Here is a 17,541-nt window from a genome sequence, read left to right on the forward strand (position 1 = left end):
CTACTCCAGAAACTAATACTGCATTGTATGTTAATTACCTAAAATTTAAATTAAAAAACTGCAATTGTTGAAAGAATGTATTTTTTAATTAAAAATCTTAGTGAATAAAAAAAATCTAAGTGAATAATACTTATTTTTAATGCTATTTAATCTCGGCAAAGAGGAATATGATGTAGTTTCAACAAAAACATGTTTTGGGAGCATTAAAACATTCTGTTTGGTAATTAAAAATGCAAACCTATTAAAATTAGAGTTTCTTATTTAAAAAAAAAAAGAGTCAAACAGAAATATGCACCTGTATCTGTCAAACTAGGGTGCCAATAATTCATGACTAGTCACGACAAAGCATGTGTTTCTTTCTATTCTTTCATTGTTAAAATATTTTATTTATTTTAAGTCAACTGTACACCCAACGAGCAGTTCGAACTCATGACCGGGAGATCAAGAGGGGCAGGCTCTATGGGATGAGGCAGCCAGGCACCTCTCCATTCCTTTTTCAGAAACAACTTTTGGGACAGCAGATATAGTCCAGAAATTGAGGAAACAAGATACCAGACAAACGACAGTTTTTACTTAAAGATTCACTTTTCTGTTACAAAGTATTTAAGATCTGAATAGGCAAAAAAAAAAAAAAAAAAAAAAAGCCTGCGGGGTGAAACTGGAAAGCAGATATGTGATTCTGAATCTCTCTAGGCCAGGTATCCATCTGGTGGAGGCTAAAAACTATTAGACAGGAATTATCTCAATGATCATTTATTAATCACTCACCATATGCCAGGCACTGTGCCTTGTGTTTTTATGACAACTTCCAATTATACCATACAGATTCTAATTTCACAAATCTGCCCAAAGTCGTTAGCAAAAACAAAAACAAAAAAAAAAAAAAAAAAGGAAGAGCTTAAATTCACATTCTCACCCTTGGGTTGTCTCATCCCAAACTCCATCCTCCTTCTGCCGTTAATACTCCGCATCAGGTAGGCTATTAATCAGGGCTGATTTTTGAGGCTTATTCTTGGGAAAGAATCTGTGTCCCCTGGGACTGTGTGCAACTGCCCGTGACACCCCCTGAGCGAGGGTGCCTAACCCGCGTAAGGCAGTTCTTCCCCTGGCATCCGGAGCCCGGAGCTAGGCAGCTGGGGGGGGGGTGGTGCTCCCCCTTCTCTCTGGTGTGTCGCCCTGGGGTCAAAGACCGGCTGCTCCTCCTCCGACTTTGCAGCCACCTCCCAGCAGGAAGGAAGCAGGAGGGCTGGGGCGGCAACCGTCCTGGGAGAGCAAAGTCTCCGGGCGCGCTGGGCGACCGACCTCCTCCTGCGGCTCCAGGGCCAGAGTCAAGTCTTGCGGCTGCCCCGCAAGGGCCTCTGGGAGCACGAGCTGCCTTGGCTCCGCACACCGCCTCCCTGAGCAAAACCTGGGTTCCCTTGGGAAGCGAGGGGAGCGGGCTCCAGGAAGGCGGCGAGCCGCGGCAGCCCCACGGAGAAGGGCTCAGGGAGCCAAGGGCTCGGGGGAGGAGGAGCCGGGGCCTCCAGTGGATCCCAGGAGCTTCAGTGGATCCTAGGGGCTTGGGCGGATCCTAGGGGCTCCAGTGGATCCCAGCGGCTCCGGCGGATCCCAGGGGCTTCAGTGGATCCTAGGGGCTCCGGCGGATCTTAGGGGCTCCAGTGGATCTTAGGGGCTCCAGCGGATCCTAGGGGCTCCAGTGGATCCCAGGGGCTCCGGGGGATCCCAGGGGCTCTGGTGCCACCGCTGGGGAGTTGTTGCAAGACGGGCAGGGGGTGGCGCCTCCGCGCCGCGCGGCCCCAGGCTCGGCTTCAGCGGGCCCTGGAGGGGGGCTGGCCGCGGGGTGAGCTCGGCCCGCTCCCTGGGAGGCCCCGCACCCCCGGCCCGCTGCCCGCCTCGCTCCGCGGCATCTCCGCGGAAACAGTTCACGTCCTGTTGGGTTTTGCCTCCAAATTCCTGGTTTAATACGGACTTGCTTGTTTGAGGAAAAAAGGGTCCCAAACACCAGGCTGTTCACAAAAACAACCCACAGTGTCAACTTCAGTTTTCTAAATCTGAAGACCATCACACTAATTGTTTCTCTAGAGGATGCGTTTGACGTGCCAACCGTCACTCACAACACGCGTTGTTGGGGTGGCACAGCCCCACGCAGCCCTCCCACGGGGGCCTGGGTCCTTCCTGGCAGCGCCCCCCGCCCCCGCCCTCGGCAGCGCGCCCAGGCCCGGCCCCGGACCACGTTCCACGTGTTTAAACGCCCACGAGTTGTAGGCGTCCAGCGAACACTCTTTTTCTTTTTAGATTTTATTTATTTATTCACGAGAGACACACAGACAGAGGCAGAGAGACACGGGCAGAGGGAGAAGCAGGCTCCAGGCGGGGAGCCCGATGCGGGACTCGATCCCGGGACCCCGGGGTCCCGCCCTGAGCCGCAGGCAGACGCTCCGCGGCTGAGCACCAGGCGTCCCAAGCAAACACTTTCTGAACAAACACAACATCGTAGCACGTTGTTGGAAAAAAGGAAGGCGATGCAACAGGCCTGCGCTACCTGCACCCGGGCTATCTGCAGATTTTGGTACCAAGGCGGCGTCCTAGCGGCCCCTGCCGCCCCGCACCCCCGCCCCGCGGCAGCTCCGGGGGTCTCCCCGGGCGGGGGCGGCCCCCGCGGACCGCGCGCTCGCTCGCTCGCTCGCTCGCTCCCGCCCCCCCGGCAGGCGGCGCCGTGCAGCAGGCCTCCCGCCGGGGTCGCGACGGGGCGTGCGCGTCCACGGCCGCCGGGCTCGGGCGCCCGCACTTCCTGGTCCGAGCCGGCCCGGCCGCCGCGGGGTCGCCGCGGGGTCCCCGGGGCCGCGCCCGCCGCTGCCGCTCCTCCTCCGGGGAGCGCTCGGGGCGGAGCCGGCGGGCGCGCGGGGCTCCCCCTCCCGGCGGCCACCTGGGGCCGCGCGCAGCAGGTGTCGGGGCGGCCGCCCGGGGCGCCGGGGACGCGGAGCGCGAGCCGGGAGCCGCGACGCGCGGGGTGAGTGCGGGGGCCGGCGGTTCGCCGCTGCGCGCGGGCCCGGGGCGGGGGGCACCGGCACCGGCCCCGCGCCGCCCGCCCCTGGCCCGCGGGACCCCTGCGCGTCGGCGAGGGCGGGCGAATTTCTCTTCCAGGGCTTCGGACGCTGGCGTTTCTCCGGCACCGACGGGATCGCGGGGCGGGGGGGGCGCTGGCGGAGAGCTGAGACACCCCCCGGAGCTGAGCCCCCCCAGCTGAGCCTCCGACCCCCGAGCTGAGCACCCCCCAGCTGAGCCCCCCAGCTGAGCTCCCCCCCGGAGCTGAGCTCCCTCAGCTGAGCCTCCGACCCCCGAGCTGAGCACCCCCCAGCTGAGCCCCCCAGCTGAGCTCCCCCCGGAGCTGAGCCCCCCAGCTGAGCCTCCGACCCCCGAGCTGAGCACCCCCCAGCTGAGCCCCCCAGCTGAGCTCCCCCCGGAGCTGAGCCCCCCAGCTGAGCCCCCGACCCCCGAGCTGAGCACCCCCCAGCTGAGCCCCCCAGCTGAGCTCCCCCCGGAGCTGAGCCCCCCAGCTGAGCCTCCGACCCCCGAGCTGAGCACTCCCCAGCTGAGCCCCCCAGCTGAGCTCCCCCAACTGAGCCACCCCCGAGCTGAGCGCCCCCAGCTGAGCCCCCCCGGAGCTGAGCCCCCCCAGCTGAGCCCCCCCACCGGAGCTAAGCCCCCCCCGGAGCTGAGCTCCCCCGGAGCTGAGCCCCCCCAGCTGAGCCCTTCCCCGACCTGAGCTCCCCCAAGCTGAACCCCCCGAACTGAGCCCCCCCAGCTGAGCCCCCCCGGAGCTGAGCCCCCCCAGCTGAGCCCTCCCCCGACCTGAGCTCCCCCCAGCTGAACCCCCCGAACTGAGCCGCCCCCCGAGCTGAGCCCCCCCGGAGCTGAGCTCCCCCAGCTGAGCCCTCTCCCCAGCTGAGCCCCCCCTCCCCGGAGCTGAGCCCCCTCCCCCGCTGAGCCCGGGCTTGCGGGTTAGCACGGGGCCTTCGCGGCGGCGGTCTGTGCGGGGTTTGGGGTCCGGGGATGGAAGCGGGGGGCCCCCCCGGGCTGGCCAGACACTCGCGCCCCGTGTTTCCGGTGGACGTGGGTTCCAAACAGTATAAAATAGGGGATGTCTCGGAAATGGTGTGTGTCCTGCCCGTGCTCCCGGCACCGGGGCGGGGCGGGGGGGGGCTGGGTCTGTACAGGGACGCGCGCTGGGGGCCCTCGGCGTCGGGACCGGGACCCCGGGGCGCTGGCGCCGGGCCCGGGCTTCGGGGGTCCCCGCCTCCCGGCGGCCGCCCCTGGGCCTGCGCCCCGCCACTCGTGGGCCGAGGCTCCGCTTTCTCACCTGGGCGGGTGGCCCCGGCAGGTGGCGGCGGGCGAGGCCGGTGGACGCAGGTGGAGGCGGGTGCGGCCGAGCGCCAGCGGCCGGGAGGGGACCTGCGGGTGTCAGCCCCGGTGATGCGGCGCTGCAGGGCGCCAGCTTGGTTAGGTCCTGACTTGAAGGGAGGAAAGTCCATGAAAAATTGAGCCGATAAAAGGGGATTGGGCCGGCTAGTTGGTCGTCTGAAGGATATTAGGTTTGCTTAGCTATTTTTGGTACCGGTGTTACGGTTTTGTTTTGTTGTTGGTTTTAAAAAACCTTTATCTTTTGGAAATACATACTGAAGTTGAAATATAGGGGCAGGATTTGCTTCCAAATAATCCAGTTTGGGGAGAGGGCTGCAGGGGCAAAAGTGAGCGATGAGCTCCGAGGACGGGGGCTGTGAGTTGTTATTGGTTGAAGCGGGATGAAGGCTGGGCTGTGGAATTCCTTACACAAGTGTCTCTGCTTTGGTATGTTTAGCATTTTCCTTTAAAAGTAACATCACCACTTTTTTTGTTGTTGTTTTGTTTTGTTTTGTTTTGCAGAAGGTAGAGTTGGAAGGCACTGCTAGTGTTTCTGGATTCAAGGCCTTGTGCACACCCTCACTCTTTGTAAATCGGGTGTAAAGTCTTTTTTTCTTTTTTCCCTCCTGCGGTGCTGCTGCTGCTTTTTTTTTTTTTTTTTTTTTATTTTTGCTACGAAGGCACCGGGTGTTGCTGAGCATGACTGAGCTGAGGGGATCAAGTTGATGCAGGTGGATGCTGGGTCAGCTTTTTTTTATACAAAGGGTATTAGTAAGCTGGGAATTGAGTTGTGTCCCAACAGACAGGTTGTGTAAAATGTGTTAGCAAATTTTTAGAACTGCCCAAATCCTTTCTAAGTTATGCTCATCAAAAAACAGAACTTAGAGGGACGCCTGGGTGGCTCAGTGGTTGAGTATCTGCCTTTGGCTCAGGTAGTGATCCTGGGGTCCCGGGATCGAGTCTGGCATGGGGTTCCCTGCAGGGAGCCTGCTTCTCCCTCTGCCTCTGTCCCTGCCTGTGTCTGTCATGAATAAATAAATAAAAACATTTAAAAAAAAAAGCAGGTCAGAGTAGTAAACATACAACTTACCCATTTAAGTTTTGTGTATACTTCTGGAAACATGGTATACATAAATAAAAAGTGTATATTATAAAAACAAATCATGGGGTGAATGGAGATGTACTTATTGCCTGAAAGAAATCTTATATTTGTATTGCCCTTTTCACCGTGTTTGCCTCCGGCATCAAGACGTGTAAATATTTAGTGAAATATTGACTCCTAAAACATTCTGCACTGTTCTTTTTGCTTTCCAAGAACCTTGCTTTGAAGAAGAGGGACGTGGGAAGTAATATCTGTATATTTATCCAACTTGCTCATTTTTTTCACTGTAGATTCATCATACAATTCCTACTCATCCTGTCATGCTTGATTAGTAATTTGGAAATGTGATTGCATAAAGGGGCCATTCAAGTCTGGGGTAGGAGAAGGCATAAGATAAACCTACATTTCTTAGTAGCTGCAGTGGAATTGATTTTAATGCCTCTTTGCTTTTTTCTTTTTTTTTTTTTCCTTAAAGATTTTATTTAATCATGAGAGATATAGAGAGAGAGGCAGAGACACAGGCAGAGGGAGAAGCAGACTCCTCCTGGTGAGCCTGATGCAAGATCCCAGAAACTGGGATCACGCCCTGAGCCGAAGGCAGATGCTCAAACACTGAGCCACCCAGGCGTCCCTGATGCCTCTTTGCTTTTAAGAGAAAAACTAAGTAAATGATACTGTAATTGTTGAAAGTCAAAGTGCTAGGTTGGCCCGTCAGCCCAGCCCTGGCTGGGATGGTTAGTCTAAAAGGAGTTGTAAAGATGCTTTAAGTCAGTTGAGGAAATGCCAAAGCATGTCCCAGTTTGGTCACAGGGTGTGGGGAAATGAGAGAACTGACAAAAATCCTTTTTCAGTTGGAAAATGTCATAGCGAATTCTCGATGATACTTAAGTGTAGTTGTTTGGCCTGTGGCTCCAGGTTTTTTGTGTGGGTAAGAGAAAGATGCAGCTGGTAAGTGACTTTATGTTCTACCTCAGTTCTCTAAGAGGAGAGCATGGAGAGAGAAAACAAACCTGCTGGGCCTCTAAGTGACCAGGCGGTGACCTAATGTTTCCTGGCCTCTGTGAGGGTGGGGGGACTGTCGGACCCTGGGGAGTTGATTGCTGAGAATCACCACAACCGCGATTCCATCTTCTCCCCGCATCGCGCTATGGAAGGGGTAGAAACACTTTAGGAAAGCAAATTAGTGCATCCTGGGCCTCGAAATGGGAGGAAAGGGTGTTGGCGTTCAGGTCGATCATACTTCTCTAATTTGTAAGCACCTGCTTCCATCTGCACCACTTCATCCCATCCAGTGCGCTTAGAGCAGCAGGGCTGGAGGGTTATTCTTGTTTGTAACAGAGGAGAACCGTGACATCTAAAGAAGCTGAGAGTTGGCCAAGTTGGTTTTTTGGGGGTTTTTTGTTTATTTATTTTTTTTAAGAGCTATGGGGGAAGGAAATTTGACATTTAGGAAGAGTTCATGGTCGTCTTCACACACACACACACACACACACACACACATTTTGAAGCCTCACAAATTTCTCAGTGTTGGGTATTATCAGCCCATCTTGCAGACGGACGTGGAGGTACGGGAGGTTGGGTAATAGTTCACTTGAGGCCTTGCAGGTAGTCGGAGGTGAGCCGGGATCAGACTCAAATCTGTTGGATCGCGGTGACTCCACGGTTCTCCAGCCTCCATGCTGAGCTGGGCACACCCAAGAGCGGGTGAGTCAGTCCGGGCAAGCTGTCTTCTGACCTCTGTCATCTGCCTTGGGTACAGACTGGGGGCAGGGGCCGTATTCACCCAGCAGATGTTTCCTCAGGCCAGCCGAGGGTTCACACTGAACCAGTGTTGAAAACTGGGAGATTCAGCGAGTCTGTGCCGGGGGATTCCCACAGGCGTTCCTGGAGCAGAGGAGTGCTCCCTGGTTCCCGCCGTGTCCGCTCCTCCCTGAAGTGGCCGCCACCCTCGGGGTCCGGCCCCAGCACCCTGGCGTTGTCGTCTTCTCCTGCAGTCAGCAGTCTTTCTGGGTATCCGTCTGTCCAAAAAGGGATAAACAAAAACAGGTCGAGAGGCTCTCGTCCCACGCACAGTGGGGAAATGCACATGTTCACCTGCGGGAATGAAGAGTCCTGCTTTCTCTGCAGGGTTTCCGTGTCAGAAGAACACCAGGTGTGTCATCCTTTCCCCACACTCTGCCTGCTGTGCCTGTCGCACAGAGCTCTAGTGTCCCACCCCTGCTGTACAACACGACCGGGTGCCGCGTGGTGGGCAAGCCACGGTGGAGAAGAGCAATGTCCCCGATACCCCAACCATGAACTCTCTGTGAGTGGGGAATATGGGTCTTGTGCACCTTGGGAGTCCCCAGGAGGCCCCATGGGGATGGGGCACCAAGAAGCCCTCTGTCTCTAAACAGCCTGGGACGCACCTGGATCCCTGAGCTGGTGCACTGGCTCGCCGTAGCTGCCCAGGGTGCTGAGGACCTGCGGGGGTGCTCCCCACCCTGCGTCCGTGTGCACCTGTCTGCAGCCGGCGAAGGTCTGCTGCTGCTCCCACCGCCTAGGTGCCGCCCCGTCTGAGCGCTCTGCAGAATGAGGAATGAGAGGTGCCCACGGCCCAGCCCTTTCGAAATTTCTGTGATACAGGTTGAAGGACGGCCTAATCCTCATCTTGAACCTTTGAGCTAAGGGTCACAGAGTAGATGTCCTCGCCCCTGTGTTTATCAGGAGTTTTATTACAGTTGAAGCTTCTGTGTTGATCTTTATGGCCTTCCCCCCAAGTCTGAGTGTTCATAGATCTCGGGGGTGGGGGTGTCAGAGAGGAAGAGAAGAGACCCCAAGTGGAACCTCGAGGAGTAGTTTTGAGGAAGCGTCGGGTGGTCATGAGGCCTTTGTCACTGTCCGTGTAGCATGTACCTACCTCTGGGTGGGAGGAGAGAACAAAGCAGGGCTGCAAGCCGAACGCCTTGTTTAGTTGAAAGACACGCATTTAGAGACTCAGGTATTTGGGAAATGCTAGAAGAGCCAGTTGATTGGATCCCTTAACAGAACTCAGATCCCGGCTTACAGGTGCGTGCTCCCTCAGAGGCGCTTCTTAGTCCCTGGTTCAGCGGACAGGTGGCGAGGGAAGGCGGGCTGATTGGTTAAGGGCCACACCTGACAGGTGAGGCGGAGCCATCCTGCCTGTGTGCTGTCACCAGGTCGCTGGATTTATTTCTGGTTCTTCTGCTTCCTGTGTGTCCTTCACCTTTTTTTTTTTTTTTTAACCACTCTGAGCCTCAGTTTTCTCCTGTGTAAAACAGAGGTAATAATCCTCGCCATCCTGTAGGGCCGTGCAGGTCCCCTGGCCCGTCCTGAGTTATGGGGTAAGGATCCACCTTGTGTTGGCTGTCGCTGCCGTTGCTAGAGCCCTACCCCTTTCACCTTTGCCCGTATTTGCAAGATTTTCCCCCAGAGCTGTTTGCAGCTCTGACCACTCTGTTCTTGAGCAGCCCCGTGGCCTTAGAGAAACGTTCTCCACGACAAGTGCTGTAGCGGGGTGTTTGGTGCAGCTGCAGCTTTGGAATCGGTGAAGCGGGAGGCCCGGGCTCCTGGCCCTGAACCCCGAGCTTTGGCCCCGTTGTTGGGGGACTAGACTCTACCCTGACCCGGGGCAAGGGATGGAATCTCCTGGCGTGTGGATGCGGACGGCATCCCGCGGTGGAAGCACGGGCGATGTCAGCACGGGATGGGGGGACCGGGAGGCCTCTGGGGGGCTGGTGGCAGACCAGGACTGTGCAGCCCCGTGTCCAGCTTTGCCCCGTGCCAGCGGCGAAGCCATGGGGCAGGTTCGCTGGCGGGTTTACCCTTCACCCCGGAGAAGCGACGAAGCTGCTGCCAACTCCTGCACCGGTCGTGCAGCGGCCGCGAGTGGTCTGGTGGGATCACGGGCCGTGGTGCAGCTTTCCTCGCATTCGTCCCTGCGGCCCCTTGTTGCCTATCGGGGAGGTACGACAGCAAAGCGAGGATCGGGCCAGAAACGAGCCCAGAAGTGGGAACATAGCAGTGGGCGTTATTTATTTATTTATTTATTTATTTATTTATTTATTTATTCATTCATTCATTCATTCATTCATTCATTCATTCATATTTTTTATTGGAGTCTGATTTGCCAACATACAGCATAACAGCGACGCCGTTATTAGGGAAGGTCAAGGTGAGCGCGTATCCTTAGGCCCTTGAGGAGCCCGACGCCGGGAGGGAAAGGGAGACACTGGTGGTTAGGGTGGCCCCAGGAAGCAGAAAGCACCTGCTGTGTCCAGGGAGGCCGAGCGGAGGAGCAGCCGGGCGCCTCGAGCCATCCGAGGCAGAGGTGGCCCCTGTTGTCAGCTGGGGGTCAGGGAGGAGGGTGGTGGGCTGTCGGCCGCCCCCAGCCCCCCGAATCCAGCCTCGTAGCTTCAGTACGGGGTGCAGCCTGCGCTCTAAGCCTGCCGTCTTTCTCCTTCTCCCACTTCTCTCCCCTCCAACCAGCCAGGGTTTCCAGCAGGCTCTCTTACAGCCGCACCCCGCAGCCTGCTCCGGGGCACCAGCCCTGGGACGGCTCCTCTCCACTGCCTCCTCCACCTGCCACGGGTACCCTTGCATCTGTTTTTTTTGTTTGTTTGTTTTTGATAAAGAGAGACACACAGAGAGACGCAGAGACACAGGCAGAGGGAGAAGCAGGCTCCACACTGGGAGCCCGATGCAGGACTCGATCCCGGGACCCCGGGGTCAGAACCTGAGCCAAAGGCAGACGCTCAGCCAGTGAGCCCCCCAAGTGCCCCGCATCTGTTTATCCTAATCACATTTGAGCTCCTTCCTTTCCATTTTATCCCGGAAGGGTGAAAGGAAAAAAAATCCCCCCACTCTTCAAGGATCCAAAGACATGAGCAGTTTGGCATATTTCTTGCCAGTTTTGTTGCATTTTGCTTTTTTTAAAAAAAATTTTAGGGATCCCTGGGTGGCACAGCGGTTTGGCGCCTGCCTTTGGCCCAGGGCGCAATCCTGGAGACCCGGGATCGAATCCCACATCGGGCTCCCGGTGCATGGAGCCTGCTTCTTCCTCTGCCTGTGTCTCTGCCTCTCTCTCTCTCTCTGTGACTATCATAAATAAATAAAAATTAAAAAAAAAATTTAACTTGGAGGCGCCTGGGTGGCTCAGTCCTTTAAACGTCTGCCTTCGGCTCAGGTCAGGATCCTGGAGTCCCGGGACCCAGCCCGGCGTTTGGCAGGTTCCCTGCTCAGCGAGGAGTCTGCTTCTCCCTTGCCTGGTGCTTGCTCTCTCACTCTCTCTCAAGTAAATAAAATCTTTAAAAAATAATAACAATTTTAATATTTTATAAACTTATAATTCATTTTACATTAGCATCTTAACAAAGTTCTCATACTGTGATTAAACTTTAAAATTTATTGCATTTTTTCCTATCATTACAAATATGTGTAGTAATTACATGCTATTTCAGCCCTTTTTTAAGCCATTCTTTTAATAGTAGAGAACTAGGTGGTTGCTTAGTTCTTGCTATTGTAAATCATTCTAAGTTGCACGTATGTAAACCTTTGATTCTGTGATATAATAGGAAATAAATACACTTGGTTGTCATCCCTGGTTCTGGTACAGAGCTCCTGGCCAGAGGAGTGTCTTGTTATTCAGAATAAGCCTCTTTGGATTATTCAGGAGTTTATGCTAATGAGGTGACCCTTGCAGGATGGGGGCTGCTTGCCGGAGGAGCCTACACTGTGATTAGAGGGGTGGGGTGGAGCTTTCAGCCCCTCTCTCCCCCCAACTGAGGGGCTGCAGATTGACTTAATCATTAATGGCCAATTATTTAATCAGTCCTGCCTGTGCCATGGGGTTTGGAGAGCTCCGGGTTCGTGAACACATCAAGGTGCTTGGAGGGTGAAGCTCTGCGCCCTCTCCTCCTACTTCACACCCCCCCGCCCCTGCTCTGCTTGGTTGTTCCTGAATCATAGCCTTTATGATGAACCAGTCATAGTAAAGTGCTGCCCTGCGTTCTGATAAACTGGTAAGCCTGAGGAGGGCATCGTGGGAAGCCCCAATTTTCAGCTTGATAGAAATGGAAGTGACAGTCTGGACTTGTGGCTGGCCTCTGGAGTGGGAAGCAGCCTTCTTGTGGGGCTGAGCCCTTCCCCTGTGGGGTCTGCGCTCACTCTGGGCAGAGGCAGAACTGCTTGGTGTGGAAAACCTCACATTCGGTGTTAGAAGTGCTGTTGAGCAGAGACCATGTTTTTATCTTTTGATTCCATCACATTATATTTGGGATGGACTCCTGTAAGAATAATCACCAAGTCCCAGGCTTTGAATAGTAGGAAGTTTTCTTTCTGATTATAAAAGCAATACATTTTCGTTGCAAAGGATCTGGTGACCATAGTGGGGGTGTAAGAAGTAAATGCACCCATCCTGTGACCAGCCAGAAAGTCACCGTTAGTGCAGCTTGGCTGTCCCGCAGGATGTGTACATCCCCAGCTTTGCTTCTCCGTGTGTGGCCTGTGTGGACCGGCCGCCTGGGTGTCACCTGGGAGCCAGAAATCCAGAATCTCAGGCCACGCCAGACATCGAATCAGAATCCTTTATTTAGTTAGTTAAGATCTTATTTATTTACTCGTGAGAGACACAGAGGCAGAGACACAGGCAGAGGGAGAAGCAGGCCTCATGCAGGGAGCCCAACGTGGGACTCGATCCCAGGACCCTGGGGTCATGACCCGAGCCAAGGGCAGACAGTCAACCACTGAGCCACCAGGCACCCCCAGAATCCACTTTTTAACCAGACGCACATTCAGGTCTGTAAGGCCCCAGCCTTCCTCGTCAGGGGCCTGGCGCGGATCACCCCGGCCCTCTGTGGCCACACGCGTTTTCCCTTCCCAGCCGGTCCTGGGGTCGCACTCCAGGTGAGGACGAGAGCTCATTCCCCGCAGTAGCGTGATTCTGGGGTCACAGGATCTTGGGGAAACGGGGGGAAGTCCGCCGATGCCCCCCGAGAAGCCCTGCGCTGCCCTTTAACCTTATGCTGTCAGCATTTTCCGACACTCTTCCTGCAAAGCTTGTCTTTCAAGGCAGCGGATGGTGTGACCTTCATAACTCGTTTGACCACTTCGCTGTCGTGGGGCATCTCAGTTGTTTGGATTCTTTGGGGCGGGGGGGGGGGGGGGGGGGTGTGTGTGCAGGAGAATGTTCCCTGGGCCCTGGGAGTCTGTAGCAAAGGCGCTGCTCTGCTAACCTCCTGGAGTGCAGGTTTGGGATCAAGGGCCCCAAACATCATAAACACCCTTGAAAATGTGCCAGGAGCATAGGACGTACCCCGGCCTCCTGGGCCCCGGCCCACGCGGCGTGGACAGGCTCTGGGGAGCAGGGGTCGTGCCTCATTCATCCTCACGGCTCCAGGCCTGGCTTAGAGCAGACTCCAAGGTAGAGACTCCTCGGAGGGGCCGGGGGAGTGGAAGAGAAGCTACTGGAAGGGGGGTGGCTTCCTGTGGTGCTGGCATCCCTTCCCCCTGGCCCGAGGCCTGAGTTGAGGAGCCACTGTCCAGGCAGCCCCTTCGGGGCCATCTCCGGGGTGGGGGGGCTGGATGCACCTGTAGCTCCGGGAGGCCCCAGACGGCGCCCCGTCTACTAGTTCTGAACCTGCTGACTGGGCTGGCGGCGGCCTTGGCTCTGCTTCCTGAGGCTGGGACGGTGAGGGGGCCGGACACCGTCTCTTCCCGTGACCAGACGAGGAGGCTCACGGGAAGCAAACAGGATTCTCTGAAAGGTGCACTTGAGTCCCACCTAAAGGGGAAGTGAACCCTCAGTATTGTATTTTTAATTGAGTTTCCGTTTGAACTTAGATGCCTAGAGAATATTTTGAGCCCCCCATAAATATTTTTGGAGCGAAGGAGCCAGTGAACGTACAAAGAATACATGAGTCTGATTCTGTTCCGTAACACACGTAAGTTGAATATATGTGTTTGACATGATACAGTTAAAACATTTAAAAATGAGTATTAAATCATTAGCCACTCATCAACCGCTTGACATGTTACAATTTCCAAATAGACATGTACCGTGCCTTCTGGAAATAAGTGAGATTGATTGATTGATTGATTCAGAGTTTGCCGAGCAATAAGGTTTGCATGGAATTTCGGAGGGCATTTTTAATCATTTGAAAATCCATCCAGGTGCATACAGTAAAATGCACGGATCTTAATTTTTGTAAAGCTTTGATCCGTGTGTATGCACCCAGACAAACAACATCCTTGTCAAGGTACAGAACATTTTAGGGCGCTCAGTTGGTTAAACATTCAATTCTTGATTTCAGCTCGGGTCATGATCTCGGGGTCCTGGGGTAGAGCCCAGCACTCAGCAGGGAGTCTGCTTGAGGATTCCCTTTCTTTCCCTCTACACGGCCCTGCAGCTCGTGCTCTTTCTCTAAAAAAAAAAAAAAAAAAAAAAAAAAAAAAGGATATAGAACATTTTCATGCTCCAGAAAGCTCTCTTTGCCCCTTCGCAGTCTCCCTACCCCAAAGGCAATTGCTGTCCTGATTTCTAGCACCATAAGTGAGCTTTGCCTGTTCTTGAACTTCGTATAAATGAACATGTAATATGCAGTATGTTCTTTTATAATGGACTGCAGTATACAATAGAACAAAACTGGCTTCTTGTCAACATGTTTTGGAGATTCATGCGTGTCATGTGTTTCAGTAGCTCGGTTTTTTATTAATAACTAATACTCCATTTTTTAATATACCACAATTTATCTCTTCTCTTTTGGAAGACCATTGGGGTTGTTTCCAGTTTGAGGCTATTATGATGAATAAAGCTGTTATAAGCATTCTCGTACAAGTTTGAAAAAAAAGTTTTATTGAGGTGTAATTTACATGCCCTAAAATCCATCCATCATAAATGTACAGTTTTATTTTTATAGACTTTTACACCCATCACCACGTTCCAATTTCTGTCCTCCCCCCCCCCCCCCCAAATTTCCTCATGTCAGCTTACAGCCAAGACAGCCATTAATCTACTCGCTGTCTTTTGCCTTTTCTGGATATTTCCTACAAATGGAATCCTAGACTATACAGTTTTTTGTGTCTAGCTTCCTTCACTTAACATAATAGTTTTGAGGTTCATCCACATTGCCACTTGTATCCGCAGCTTGTCCCTTTGTATTGTTGAATAGTATTTAATTTTACAGAGGTACTGTATTTTGTTTATTCATTTACCAGTTGATGGACATTTTAATTGTTTCTAGTTGTTTGGCCCTTTTGGATCATTTACAGGTATTTGTGTGGACCTTTGTTTTTATTTTTCTTGGGGAAATTCTTAGGAGTGTGATTACTGGATCATACAGTAAGTTTATATTTAACCTTTTAAGAACCTGACGAACTTTTCCCAGGAGTGGCTGTACAATGTTAGAGTCTGACCAACAATATAAGAGGGTTTTTGGTTTCCCAATGTTCTTGCGAACATTTGATATTCTTTCGGTTATAGCTGTTCAAGTGAATGTGTGGTGATGTCTCTCTGCAGTTTTAATTTACATTTCTCTAATGACTGATGATGTTGAGCACCATTCTGTGGACATCTTCTTTGGCAAAAAGTTTAGTTAAATCTGCTCGTTTTTAAAATTGGGTTCTCACTGTTATCTTAGGTTCAAAATATTTTAAATCTTTAAATTATAAAGGGGCACCTGGGTGGCTCAGTGGTTGAGTATCTGCCTTTGCCTCAGGTCGTGATCCCAGGGTCCTAGGATCAAGTCTGGCATTGGGCTCCCTGCATGGAGCCTGCTTCTCCCTCTGCCTATGTCTCTGCCTCTCTCCCTGTGTCTCTCATGAATAAATAAATAAAATCTTTAAAATATTTAATGAAAATAATCAGATTTTTAAAAAATTATTTTAAAAAGTCTTTTTATCAGATATATGATTTGAAGATATTTTCTCTGAGTCTATGACTTACCTTATTTTTCTAATGGTGCCTTTTAAAGAAAAAGTTTTAGATTTTGATGAAGTCTAAGCTACCCAGGTTTTTTTTTTTATGGTTTGTGCTTTTAATTAATATGTAAGGAATATTTCCTAATCTACAGGCTTTTTTTTTTTAGTAGACTTTATCTTTTAGAGCAATTTTAGATTCACAGCAAACTCGAGCAGAAGGTACAATTTCCTGAAGAGATTCCCCATACGCGCCCTACCTGCACACATGCACAGCCTCCCCTGTTATCAGCAATCTCTACCAGGGTGCTATATTTGTTGCAGTTGTTGAAACTACATTAATACATTCATAATTACCCCAAATCTGCAGTATACATTGCAGTTCACTCTTGGCAGTGTATAGTCTATGGGTTTGGACAAGTCCACAGACATGTATTCACAGTTATAGTATTAGACAAAGTGATACTAAAAATCCTCCGTACACCCCCTGTTCTTTCCTCCCTCCCCTCTATCTCCTGGCAACCACTGATCTTTTTACCATCTCCCTAATTTTGCCTTTTACAGAATGTCATTCACTTGGAATCATAGAATGTGTAGCCTTTGTAGGTTGGCTTGTTTCACTCAGTAATATGCATTTAAGTTTCCTCCCTGTCTTTTTGCGGCTTAATAGCATTTTTCTTTTTAAAGCACTGAATAATAGTTTATCCAGGGACATCTTGGTTGCTTCCACATTTTGGCAATTAGAAGTAAAGCTGTTCTAAACGCTTGTAAGCAGCCTTTTGTGTGGACATGAGTTTTCAACCCCTATGGGTAAGTAAATACCAAGGACGACTTTTGCAGGATCGTATGGTAAGAACAGACACTGAGCTGTTTAGGGGCACTGGGCTGGCTCAGTTGGTGGAGCATGTGACTCTTGACCTCTGGGTTGAGTTTGAGCCCCATAGTGGGTTTAATGACTTAAAAATACAATTAAAAAAATGTCTAGTTTTGTAAAATACTGCCAAACTGTCTTCCAAAGTAGCTGCGCCATTTTGCATTCCCACTAGCAGCGTTTCTGTTGCTCCACATCCTCACCAGCACATGATGTTGTCATACAAGTTCTTTGGCGGACATACAAGTTTCTCCTGAGTAAATACCTGAGAGTGGAAGTACGGAATCATAGGATAGGTATATGTTTAAGCTCAGCGCTGTTTTCCAAGGGATTTCACCATTTTATACTCCTGCATTTTTTCCAGTACTTGGTATTAGTCATTTTAATTCTAGCCATTCTGATAGGTGAAATTGTATGTTATTGTGTTTCTAATTAGCTTTTTCCCAATGACTAATGATATTGAGCACCTTTTCACTTGCTATTGATCATTTGTACATTTTTCTTTTCAAGTATTTTGCACATTTTTTGTCTTTTTATTCTTGATATATATATATATATAAAAATGTTGATATATATATATATATATATATATATATATATATATAAATGTAGTCTGGTAGTCTGAGCACAAGTGCTTTGTTAGATAGACATATTGTGAATATTTTCCCCAGCGCGTTTCTTGCCTTTTTGTTTTCTTATGAGAAGAGTTTAATTTTATTGAGTATCAGTTTTTTTCTTTTATGGTTGGTGCTTTTGTATTTTGCTTAAGAATTCTTTCCCACCCCAGAATTGCAAGGATATTCTCCTTTGTTTTCCTTCTAGAGGGTTTAGTCTTAGCTTTTATGCTTAAACTTGTGATCCATCCTGAATTAACTTGTGTGTATGGTATGAAGTGGGATTGAGGTCCCTTTGTTTTTCTCACAGATTTATCCAGTTGGTCCAGCACCATTTATTGAAAACACTTCTTTTCTTCCATTGAATTGCCTTTGGTATTTTCTTGTAAATCTAATGGGCCTTTGGAGCCCTCTAATTTGTTCCGTTTGTTCTTAAGTCAGTACCACACTGTCTTTGGTTCTGTAGTTAATAGGTCTGGAAATCAGGCATTGTAAATCTTTCAACTTTGTTCCTTTTTCAAAATTTTTGATTCTTCCAGTCCTTTGTATTTGCTTATACATTTTAGAATCAGCTTGGTTGATTTTTCTACCAAAAAAGCATAATTGGATTTTGTCAGGACTACATTGAATCTGTCAATCTG

General features: G+C 51.2%; 1 protein-coding gene across 3 annotated transcripts in view; it reads left to right on the forward strand.

The window, feature by feature from the left end:
- Nucleotides 1-2,893: 2,893 nt before the first annotated feature.
- Nucleotides 2,894-17,541, forward strand: part of GPR160 (G protein-coupled receptor 160) — a 46,317-nt gene continuing 31,669 nt past the window's right edge. The window contains exon 1 of one of the 3 annotated variants that reach the window (XM_038583866.1): nucleotides 2,894-3,010. The gene's annotated coding sequence lies outside the window, so the exon portion shown is untranslated. Of the gene's footprint in view, nucleotides 3,011-11,504; nucleotides 11,524-13,342; nucleotides 13,444-17,541 lie in introns of those variants that run through there. The other 2 variants (XM_038583869.1, XM_038583868.1) reach the window with 2 other exon arrangements.

This window comes from Canis lupus, chromosome 34 (assembly GCF_011100685.1).
Source record: "Canis lupus familiaris isolate Mischka breed German Shepherd chromosome 34, alternate assembly UU_Cfam_GSD_1.0, whole genome shotgun sequence".
In the NCBI taxonomy this organism is placed as follows: domain Eukaryota; kingdom Metazoa; phylum Chordata; class Mammalia; order Carnivora; family Canidae; genus Canis; species Canis lupus.